The sequence below is a fragment of the Aotus nancymaae genome, unplaced genomic scaffold, assembly GCF_030222135.1.
Source record: "Aotus nancymaae isolate 86718 unplaced genomic scaffold, 86718_ANA_hifiasm-v0.15.2.pri h1tg000075l, whole genome shotgun sequence".
Taxonomy (NCBI): Eukaryota; Metazoa; Chordata; class Mammalia; order Primates; family Aotidae; genus Aotus; species Aotus nancymaae.
Genome location: NW_026988490.1, coordinates 4,761,195 through 4,773,466, shown reverse-complemented (window position 1 = coordinate 4,773,466; position 12,272 = coordinate 4,761,195). Strand labels below are relative to the sequence as shown.

The following is a 12,272-nucleotide window of genomic DNA, read 5'->3' as shown; positions in this document are numbered from 1 at the left end:
TCCCAGGGGACCCTGTTTCCACACAGGTCTTGTCCTGAGGTTCCAGTTGACGTGAGTTTCTGGGGACAGCATCCACCCAGCCCCGCCATGCCTGTGCCTGCGCTGTAAACACGATGCTGAGGGATGCACAGCGGGTGGCGGGGATGGGGCTGATGGGTGACGTGTCTGCGTGTGCTCTGCCCGCAGGGAGCTACGACACCATGACGTACTGACTCAACAAGAAGTCACCCATTTCCCAGGAGGAGTCCCGGCTGCTGCAGCTGCCCAACAAGGCGTTCCCCTGCATCACGCGCACCGTGGTGCTGAAATGGTCCGTCACCCAGGTAGGCTCTGCACCCCATGATGCTGATGTGCTCCCTGTCCCAGGTAGGGACTGAGTGATGCTGACATGGCCCCTCTCCCAGATAGGGTATGAGTGATGCTGACACAGTCCCTCTCCCCGGTAGGATGTGAGTGATGCTGAGATGCTCCCTCTCCCAGGTAGGGTGTAAGTGATGCTGATAGGATCCCTGCCCCACGTAGAGTGTCAGTGATGCTTAGATGCTCCCTGTCACAGGTAGGGTGTCAGTGATGCTGAGATGCTCCCTGACCCAGGTAGGATGTCAAGTGATGCTGAGATGCTCCCTGATCCAGGTAGGGACTGAGTGATGCTGACACAGTCCCTGTCCCAGGTAGGGTGTGAGTGATGCTGAGATGCTCCCTCTCCCAGGTAGGGTGTCAGTGATGCTGATATGATCCATGTCCCAGGTAGGGTGTCAGTGATGCTGAGATGCTCCCTGTCCCACGTAGGGTGTCAGTGATGCTGAGATGCTCCCTGTCCCAGGTAGGATGTCAGTGATGCTGAGATGCTCCCTGTCCCAGGTAGGGAGTGAGTGATGCTGACATAGTCCCTCTCCCAGGTAGGGTGCGAGTGATATTGACATACTCCCTGTCCCAGGAAAGGACTGAGTGATGCTGCCACAGTCCCTCTCCCAGGTAGGGTGTGAGTAATGCTGAGATGGTCCCTGTCCCAGGTAGGGTGTGAGTGATATTGAGATGCTCCTTGTCCCAGGTAGGGTGTCAGTGATGCTGAGATTCTCCCTGTCCCAGGTAGTGTGTCAGTGATGCTTAGCTGCTCCCTGTCCCACGTAGGGTTTCAGTGATGCTGAGATGCTCCCTGACCCAAGTCGGGACTTTGTGATGTTGACATAGTCCGTCTCCCACGTAGGGTGTGAGTGATATTGAGATACTCCCTGTCCCAAGAAGGGACTGAGTGATGCTGCCACAGTCCCTGTCCCAGGTAGGGTGTGAGTAATGCTGAGATGGTCCCTGTCCCAGGTAGGGTGTGAGTGATATTGAGATGCTCCTTGTCCCAGGTAGGGTGTCAGTGATGCTGAGATGCTCCCTGTCCCACGTAGGGTGTCAGTGATGCTGAGATCCTCCCTGTCCCAGGTAGTGTGTCAGTGATGCTGACATGGTCCCTCTCCCAGGTAGGGTGTCAGTGATGCTGACATGGTCCCTCTCCCATGTAGGGTGTCACTGATACTGAGGTGTTCCCTGTCCCAGGTAGGGACTGAGTGATGCTGACATGGTTCCTCTCCCAGGTAGGGTGCCAGTGATACCGAGATGCTCCCTCTCACAGGTAGGGTGTGAGTGATGCTGAGATGCTCCCTGCCCCAGGTAGGGTGTCAGTGGTGCTGAGATGCTCCCTGTCCCAGGTAGGGTGTCAGTGATACTGACATGGTCCTTCTCCCAGGTAGGGTGTGAGTGACGCTGACATGGTTTCTGTCCCAAGTGTGGACTGAGTGATGCTGAGATGCTCACTCTCCCACGAAGGGTGTTAGTGATGCTGATATGCGTAGGATGTGAGTGATGCTGACGTGGTCCCTCTTCCAGGTAGGGTGTGAGTCGTGCTGACATGGTCCCACTCCCAGGTAGGGTGTTAGTGATGCTGTGATGCTCCCTGTCCCAGGTCGGGACTGAGTGATGCTGACATGGTCCCTCTCCCAGGTCGGGTGTGAGTCATGCTGACATGGTCCCACTCCCAGGTAGGGTGTTAGTGATGCTGTGATGCTCCCTGTCCCAGGTCGGGACTGAGTGATGCTGACATGGTCCCTCTCCCAGGTAGGGTGTGAGTCATGCTGTCATGGTCTCTCTTCCAGGTAGGGTGTCAGTGATGCTGACATGGTCCCTCTCCCAGGTAGGGTGTGAGTGTTGCTGATATTGTCATTACCCAGGTAGGGTCTGCAGCCCGTGATGCCGAAATGCTCCGTCACTCAGGTAAGGTCTGAGTGAGTCCCCAGGAACTCCGGAGGCAGAGTGTGGCTGCACATTTGCAGGGAGACAGGATTAAACACAGAACCTCTGCCCACCCAGAGCCCCCTCCCCAAAGGAAGAAGAGTGGGTCATCATGTTGCTACGTTGTATTATGTTAAGTTGTTTTCGAGATGGAATTTCGCTCTGTGGCCCAGGCTGGAGTGTAGTGGCTCGATCTCGGCTCACTGCAACCTCCGCCTCCTGGGTTCAAGCAGTTATGTGCCTCAGCCTCCCAAGTAGCCTGGATTTCAGGCGTGCACCACCACACCCAGCTGATTTTTGTATTTTTTAGTAGAGACAGAGTTTCACCATCTTGCCCAGGCTGGTCTCGAAATCCTGACCTCATGATCCACCAACCTCAGCCTCCCAAAGGTCCTGGGATTACAGACATGAGCCATGGCACCTGGCCTCTTTTCTTTCTTGCATTTTTATTTGTTTATTTATTTTTCTTCTGAGATGGAATATTGCTCCGTTCCCCAGGCGGGAGTGCAATGGCACGATCTCAGCTCACTGTAACCTCCGCCTCCCAGGTTCAAGTGGTTCTCTCCTACGTCAGCCTCCTGAGTAGCTGGGACTACAGGTGCCCACCACCATGCCCACCTAGCATTCTTTTGGTATTTTTAGTAGAGATTGGGTTTTAGCATGTTGGCAAGGCTGATTTTGAACTCCTGACCTCATGTGATCCACCCGCCTCGTCCTCCCAAAGTGCCAGGATTACAGATGTGAGCCCCAGCCTGCATTTATTTTCTTGGGAATATGGCCTTGTTCTGTCATCCAGGCTGGAGTACATGGTGCGATCAGAGCTCACTGCAGCCTCCACCTTCCCAGTTGACACGATCCTCCTGCCTCAGCCTCCTGAGTAGCTGGGCTTATGGGCATGTGCCATCATGCCTGGCTACCTTTCTTTAATTTTTAAATTTTTTTTTTTTATACAGACGGAGTTTTGCTATGTTGCCCAGGCTGGTCTCGAACTCCTGACCTCAGGTGATCCTCCAACCTCGGCCTCCCAAAGTGCTGGGATTACAGGCGTGAGTCATGGTACCCGGCCTGTTTTGGCTTTTTAAATTAATATTTTGTGTAGAGGATATAGCACGACACTGTTTCAACTTTTTTGTTTCTTTTGGAGATGGAGTCTCTCTCTGTCTGTAGGCTGGAGTGCCATTGCTCGCTACAGCCTCCGCCTCCTGGGTTCAAGTGATTCTCCTGCCTCAGCCTCCCGAGTATCTGGAATTACAGGCATCCACCACCACACGTGGTTGTTTTTTGTATTTTTGTAGAGACGGGGTTTCTTCATGTTGGCCAGGCTGGTCTTGAACTTCTGACCTCGTGATCCACCCACCTCGGCCTCCCAAAGTGCTGGGATTACAGGCCTGAGCCATCACACCCAGCCCCTCTTTCACCTTTTTATGTTAATAATTTTGCCACTCCTAGCCATGCATGGAGGTTCATGTCTGTAATCCCAGTACTTTGGGAGGCCGAGGCAGGTGGATCACCTGAGGTCAGAAGTTCGAGACCAGCCTGACCAACACGGCGAAACCCCGTCTCTATTAAAAATAGAAAAATTAGCCAGGCGTGGTGGCAGGTGCCTGTAATCCCAGCTACTCGGGAGGGTGAGGCAGGAGAATCGCTTGAACCTGGAGGGTGGAGGTTGCAGGGAGCCGAGATCATGCCACTGCAATCCAGCCTGGATGAGAGAGCGAGACTCCATCTGAAGAAAATAAAAGAAACCAGCCTGTGCAACATGTGACAGCCCCTCTGCCCACAGGTGCTGGACATCACGGAGCAGCTGGATGCTGGCGTGCGATACTTAGACTTGCAGATTGCCCTCATGCTGGACGGCTCTGAGAAGAACCTGCAGTTTGTTCACATGGTATACACCATGGCACTGGTGGAGGTACGACCAGGCTGGGGGGATGCCCGGGGAGCGCTCAGGAGGTGGCCGGCCTCCCATGGGGAACCAGACTGCCATGGGGACAGGAGGTTCCTGACCTTTAGTGGGATGACGATGTCAGCTTCAGGGCCAGACAAGAGACCAGGAGTTGTTGACGTCTGCTGATCTGTTAGGAGCACTTACATTTTTTTCTTTTGGAGATGGAGTGTCGCTCTGTCACCCAGGCTGGAGTGCAGTGGCTCAATCTCGGCTCACTACAACCTCCGCCCACCAGGTTCAAACGAGTCTCCTGCTTCACCCTCCCAAGTACCCGGGATTACAGGCACCCACCACCACACCCGGCTAATTTTCATATTTTTAGTAGAGATGGGGTTTCACCAGGTTGGCCAGGCTGGTCTCGAACTCTTGACCTCAGGTGATCCGCCTGCCTCAGCCTCTCAAAATGCTGGGATTACAGGCGTGAGCCACCACACCTGGCATACGGGGGGTTCTTGACCGATGTGAATTTCTTCATTTCTTTTTGTTTTCCTTCTACTTTTTTGAGACAGAGTCTTGCTCTGTCGCCCAGGCTGCAGTACAGTGGCGCAATCTCCGCTCACTGCAACGTCTTCCTTCCTGTTCAAGCAATTCTCCTGCCTCAGCCTCTGGAGTAGCTGGGATTATAAGCATGCACCACCACGCCGGGCTAATTTTTTGTATTTTTAGTAGAGATGGGTTTTTACGGTATTAGCCAGGATGGTCTTGATCTCCTGACCTCGTGATCCATCCACCTTGGCCTCCCAAAGTCCTAGGATTATAGGCGTGAGCCACTGTACCTGGCTTACGGGGACTTCTGCACCAATGTGCGTTTCTGAGCTTGCTTGGGTTTCTCCTGCATTCTTCACCAGTTACTTTGGCTTGCTCTGGTCCCCCGGGCTTTGTCAGGCTGTCTGCACTTTTTTTTTTGAGACGGAGTCTTGCTCTGTTGCCCAGGCTGGAAAGCAATTGCACCATCTCGGCTCACTGCAACCTCCGCCTCCCGGGTTCAAGCGATTCTTCCGCCTCAGCCTCCCGAGTAGCTGGGATTACAGGTGCCCGCCATCATGCCCAGCTAATTTTTGTATTTTTAATAGAGATGGGGTTTCTCCAGCTTGACCCAGCTGGTCTCAAACTGCTAAGCTCAGGGGATCTGCCCGCCTCGGCCTCCCAAAGTGCCAGGATGACAGGTGTGAGCGTCCGTGTCCAGCCCTCTCGGTCTTTTGCACAACGGAGTCAGTTATCTCCCTGACCCCAGTCCAGGCTTTTTTCAATGTGTTCTGTTCCTGGATGCCAGAGGGGCTTCTAAAATCTGAACGTGAGAAGTCACTGTCCTAAGGCCTGCGGCTCCCTGTGACACCATGGCAGGCACCCAGAGGCCTCGGTGCAAAGGCATTGTCCCACACCATCCCCCTCACTTACTCTGCACCTGCTGTATCTGACTCATTCCCTGGAGTTTCCAGACATCACAAGTCTGCCTGTGAAGTGGCTTCCGGTCGAGGTGTGCACAGACAAGTGGACATTTGTGCAGAAACACAGACATGCCTGCACACACACACACGTGCATATAGACAGGTGTGTGTGCAGAGACACACGCATGAAGACAGACACACATGTGCACACAGAATCGGGCAGAGAGACCAGGAGCTGAGGCTCACACCTGTGATCCCAGCACTGTGAGGCAGGTGGATCACCCCAGGGTGGGAGTTGAAGACCAGCCTGGCCAACATGGCGAAACCCCGTCTCTACTGAAAATACAAAAATTAGCCAGGTGGTGTGGCGTGCACCTGTAGTCCCAGCTACTTGGGAGGCTGAGGCAGGAGAATAGTTTGAACCTGGCGGGGGGAGGTTGCAGTGAGTGGAGATGGCGCCATTGCACTCGAGCCTTGGCGACAGAGCGGGACTCCATCTCAAAAAAAAAATGTGCAAAGACACCCACACAGACACACACATATTCATGCACACACATGTACATGCACACATGTGCACACATCCACATGCTTGCTTTTTTTGAGACAGGGTCTTGCTCTGTCACCCAGGCTGGCATAGGGTGGTGTAATGGTAGCTCACTGCAGCCTCAGCCTCCTGGGCTGAAGCAATCTGCCTGCCTCAGCCTCCTGAGTAGCTGGGACTGCAGGCACACACCACCACACTGGGCTCGTTTTACAGGTTTTTGTAGAGATGGGCTCTTCTCATGTTGCCCAGGCGGGTCTTGAGCTCCTGGGCTCATGCAGTCCTCCCACCTCTGGCCTCCCACAGTCCTCCCGCCTTGGCCTCCCACAGTGCTGGGATTGTAGGTGTGACCACTAGCACCCAGACCAGCTCCCCCTTTCTCCACTTGCTCTGCCCCCTACGCTGGCCCCTTCCTGCCCTGCCCACCTCCTCCTTCCCCCCCAGAGCTTGGTAGGGTTCCTGGACTTTTTGTTTTTTTGAGACAGTCTTTCTCTTTTGCCAGGCTGGAGTGCAGTGGCGCCATCTCGGCTCACTGCAGCCTCCGCCTCCCACTTCAAGAGATTCTCCTGCGTCAGCCTCCCAAGTAGCTGGGATTACAGGCACCAGCCACCACGCCCGGCTAATTTTTGTATTTTTAGTAGAGACGGGGTTTCACCATGTTGGCCAGGCTGGTCTCGAACTCCTGACCTCAAGCGATTCGCCTGCCTGGGCCTCCCAAAGTGCTGGGATGACAGGCATGAGCCACTGAGCCGGGCTGAGTTGGCTCACTGCAGCCTCCTGTCTGCAGGAGGATCCACCTGTCTAAGCTTACCAACTACCTCTAGCTTGGACTAGAGGTGTGAACCACCACACCTAATTCTTTAATTCTTATTTTTTTTTAGCCATGTTGCCCAGGCTATTTTCAAACTCTTGGACTGAAGCCAATTCTCTGGGATCGGCCTCAGCCTCCTCGCAAAGCACTGGGACTGCCACTGTTCTGGCCTCATCTTTTCTCTTTTTTTGAGACAGAGTTTTGCTCTTTTGCCCAGGCTGGAGTGCAGTGGCTTGATCTCGGCTCACTGCAACCTCCGCCTCGTGGGTTCAAGCGATTCTCCTGCCTCGGCCTGCTGAGTAGCTGGGATTACAGGTGCATACCACCATGCCCGGCTAATTTTTGTATTTTTAGTAGAGACAGAGGTTTTGCCGTGTTGGCCAGGATGGTCTTGAACTCCTGACCTTAGGTGATCTGTCCCCCCTCGGCCTCCTGAAGTGCTGGGATTACAGCTATGCTATGAGCCAACGTGCCTGGCCGACATGGCTGGCTGCAGCCTCCACCTCCCAGGTTCAAGCAATTCTCCTGACTCAGACTCCCAAGTAGCTGGGATTACAGGCGCCCACCACCACACCCAGCTAATTTTTTTGTATGTTTTTAGCATAGACGGGGTTTCGCCATGTTGGCCAGGCTGGTCTTGAACTCCTGACCTCAGGTGATCCGCCCGCCTTGGCCTCCCAAAGCGCTGGAATGACAGGTGTGACCCACAGAGCCCAGCCTTCCCCGAGCTGTGGGACTCATGAAGGACTGTGCCTCGCCCCCTCCCTCCCCGCAGGACACGCTCCCGGAGATCTCAGAGTGGCTGGAGCGGCACCCTTGTGAGGTGGTCATCCTGGCCTGCGGGAACTTCGAGGGGCTGAGTGAGGACCTGCACGACTACCTGATCTCCTGCATCAAGACCATCTTTGGGGAGATGCTGTGTCCCCGTGGGGTGAGTGACGAGGGAGAAGGATGGCCACAGGTCTCTCCCAGGGCTGGGGGATCCTCACCCTCACCCTGCATTTGCTTACCTGGTACCCCCGGGTGTGGCTGCTGCCGTGATCCCTGCAGTAGGTGGAGTTTGGAACAACAGCAGCTCCCGGCTCTCCTGCAGGCCGACGTGGAGCTGGGGGTGGCTCCTAGTGAGAACTGCTTCCTGTGATGAGTTTAGAAATCTGCATAGCAGAGCCGGACGTGGGGGCTCACACCTGTAATCCCAGCACTTTGGGAGGCCGAGGCGGGCGGATCACAAGGTCAGGAGTTCGAGACCAGCCTGGTCAATACGGTGAAACCCTGTCTAAAAATACAAAAATTAGCCGGGCTTGGTGGCGGGCGCCTGTAATCCCAGCTTCTTGGGAGGCTGAGGCAGGAGAACTGCTTGAACCTGGGAGGCAGAGGTTGCAGTGAGCTGAGATTGTGCCGCTGCACTCCAGCCTGGGCGACAGAGTGAGACTCCGTCTCAAGAAAAATCAACAAAAAATTAGGCTGGGCGCAGTGGGTCATGCCTGTCATCCCAGCACTTTGGGAGGCTGAGGCAGGTGGATCACCTGAAGTCAGGAGTTCGAGACCAGCCTGGCCAACGTGGTGAAACTCTGCCTCTACTAAAAATACAACAATTGGTCTGGCGTGGTGGCAAGTGCCTGTAGTGCTAGCTACTTGGGAGGCTGAGGCAGGAGAATCGCTTGAACCCGGGAGGCAGAGGTTGCAGTGAGCTGAGATTGTGCCACTGCACTCCAGCTTGGGTGACAGAGCGAGACTCCATCTCAAAATACAACAAAACGGGGTTAGTGGAGGGATAACAGGGGGTGGGGGGGTTGGGGAGGGATAGCATTAGGAGGTACCACGCCATGTGTATACCTCTGTAACAATCCTGCAAGATGTGCACATGTATCCCAGAACTTAAAATAAAATTAAAAACAAAAAGGAACAATGGCCCGGCGTGGTCAAAAAGGATATGTGAGCAGCATCTTCCTGGCTCCATGAGCACCCCCATCAGGGTCTGTGTTATTTTACCCGGGTTGCAGGCACCCGGGAGCCCAGACAGCAGCCTCAGAAGGGCTGAGACGTGAGCTGACCAGCTCCCGCTCTGCAGGCTGCAGGCCACGGTCACCGCGTCCTGAAGGCACCCAGAGAGGGTGCCCCGGCCTCCCTACAGGTCTGTTCATGGCTACATGTGTTCCCCCAACCCCCTTGTAAAAAGTTTTTAAATTTTTAAATTTTTTATTTATTTATTTAATTATATATATATATTTTTGAGATGGTGTTTCCCTCTGTCACCCAGGCTGGAGTGCAGTGGCGCAATCTCGGCTCACCGCAACCTCTGCCTCCCAGATTCAAGCGATTCTCCTGCCTCAGCCTCCACAGTAACTGGGATTACGGGCACCTGCCGCTGGGCCTGACTAGTTTTTTGTATTTTTAGTAGAGACGAGCTTTCATCATTTTGGCCACGCTGGTCTTGACCTCCTGACCTTGTGACCCACCTGCCTCAGCCTCCTAAAGTGATGGGATTACAGGTGTGAGCCACTGCACCCGGCCACAAATTGACTTTTTGAGACCGAGTCTTCCTCTGTCACCCAGGCTGGAGTGCAGTGGTGTGATCTGGGCTCACTGCACCCTCCGCCTCCCAGGTGCAAACGACTCTCCTTCCTCAGCCTCCTGAGTAGCTGGGACCACAGGCACCAAATACCATGCCGGGCCAGTTTTTTTGTTTTGTTTTGTTTTGTTTTGTTTTTTTTCATTTTTAGTAGAGACGAGGTTTCATCGCGTTCGTCAGGTGGGTCTGGAACTCTTGAAGTGGGGCCTGTCCTCCCACTGTGTCATGCTGTGAGATTCACACCTGGACCCAGGGCCTGTCCTCCCACTGTGTCCTGGTGTGATGTGGGACCCTGGACACAGGTCCTGTCCTTCCTCTGTGTCCTAGTGTGAGATTCACACCAGGACACAGGGCCTGTCCTCCCTTTGTGTCCCGGTGTGGTGTGGACGTGTGGAAACAGGGGCCAGACTTCCTCCCTCTATATCCTGGTGTGACGTGAACCTGTGGACATAGGGCCTGCCCTCCCTCTGTGTCTTGGTGTGATGTGGATCCCTGGACATGGGGCCTGTCCTCCCTCCGTGTCCTGCTGTGACGTGGACCCCAGGACATGGGGCCTCTCATCCCTATGTGTCCTGGTGTGATGTGGACATGTGGACAGAGGGCCCACCCTTCCTCCCTCTATGTCCTGGTGTGATGTGGACCCGTGAACACCTGGTCTGTCTTCCCTCTGTGTCCTGGTGTGATGTGGACCCCTGGACATGGGGCCTGTCCTCCCTCTGTGTCCTGGTGTGAGGTGGATCCTTGGACACGGGGCCTGTACTGCCTCTGTGTACTAGTGTGATGTGTACCCCTTGACACGAGGCCTCTCCTTCCTCTGTCTCCTGGTGTAACAATCACCCCTGGACACAGGGCCTGTCCTCCCTCTGTGTCCTGGTGTGATGTGAACCCCTGGACACAGGGCCTGTCCTCCTCGTATGTCCTGGTGTGACATGGACCCCTGGATATGGGGCCTGTCCTCACTGTGTCTTGCTGTGATGTGGACGTGTGGACACAGGGCTCTGCCTTCCTCCGTCTATTTCCTCGTGTGACGTGGACCCCTGGACATGGAACCTGTCCTCCCACTGTGTCCTGGTGTGATGTGGAACCCTGGACACAGGTCCTGTCCTTTCTCTGAGTCCTGGTGTGACATTCACCCCTGGACACAGGGACCAAAGTTCCTCCCTCTATATCCTGGTGTGTCATGAAACCCTGGACGTGGGGCCTGCCCTCCCTCTGTGTCTTGGTGTGATGTGGACCCCTGGATATGGGGCCTGTCCTACCTCGGTGTCCTGGTGTGATGTGGACCCCTGGACACGGGGCCTGTTCTCCCTCTGTGTCCTGGTGTGATGTAGACCCCTGGACACGTGGTCTGTCCTCCTTCTATGTCCTGGTTTGACGTGCACGCCTGGACACGGGGCCTGTCCTCCCTCTGTGTCCTGGTGTGATGTGGACGTGTGGACACAGGGCCCAGCTTTCCTCCCTCTATATCCTGGTGTGACGTGAACCAGTGGACATGGGTCGTGTCCTCCCTCTGTGTCCTCGTGTGACGTGGATCCCTGGACATGGGGCCTGTCCTCCCTGTGTGTCCTGGTATGATGTGGACATGTGGAAACAGGGCCCAGCCTTCCCTTTCTATATCCTGATGTGAGGTGGACCTCTCGACATGGGGCTTGTCCTCCCTCCGTGTCCTGGTATGACGTGGACGTCTGGATACAAGGCCTGTCCTCCCTCTATATCCTGGTGAGAGGTAGACCCCTGGACATGGGGTCTCTCCTCCCTCTGTGTCCTGGTGTCATGTGGACATGTGGACATAGGGACCACCCTTTCTCCCTCTATGTCCTGCTGTGATGTGGACTCCTGAACACCTGGCCTGTCCTCCATCTGTGTCCTGGTGTGATGTGGACCCCTGAACACGGGGCCTGTTCTCCCTCTGTGTCCTGGTGTGACGTGAACCCATGGACATAGGGCCTGTCCTCCCTCTGTGTCCTGGTGTGATGTGGACCCCTCGACACAGGGCCTGTCTTCCCTCTATGTCCTGGTGTGACATGGACCCCTGGACACTGGGCCTGTCCTCACTGTGTGTGTTCCTGTGATGTGGACGTCTGGACACGGCGCAGCCGTCCTCCCACTATTTGCTGGTGTGACGTGGACCCCTCAACATGGGGCTTGTCCTCCCTCTGTGTGCTGATGTGACGTGGACTCCTGGATACAGGGCCAGTCCTCCCTCTATATCCTGGTGTGGCGTGGACCCCTTCACATGGGGCCTCTCCTCTGTGTCCTGGTGTGATGTGGACATGTGGACAGAGGGCCCACCCTTCTTCCCTCTATGTCCTGGTGTGATGTGGACCCCTGAAAACCTGGCCTGTCCCCTGTCTATGTCCTGGTGTGATGTGGACCCCTGGACATGGGGCCTGTCCTCCCTCTGTGTCCTGGTGTGAGGTGGACCCCTGGACACGGGTCCTGTACTTCCTCTGTGTACTGGTTTGACGTGTACCCCTGGACACAGGGCCTGTCCTTCTTCTGCATCCTGGTGTGACATTCACACCTGGACACAGGGCCTGTCCTCCCTCTGTGTCCCCGTGTGATGTGGATGTGTGGACACAGGGCCCAGCCTTCCTCCCTCTATGTCCTGGTGTGACATGAACCCGTGGACATGGGGCCTGTGCTCCCTCTGTGTCCTTTTGTGATGTGGACGTGTGGACACAGGGCCCAGCCTTCCTCCCTCTATGTCCTGGTGTGACGTGGACCCCTAGACA

At 55.2% G+C, this 12,272-nt stretch overlaps 1 pseudogene; it reads left to right on the top strand.

The window, feature by feature from the left end:
• The first annotated feature begins 2,235 nt into the window (after positions 1-2,235).
• Positions 2,236-12,272, top strand: part of LOC135271074 (putative GTP-binding protein 6) — a 35,339-nt pseudogene continuing 25,302 nt past the window's right edge.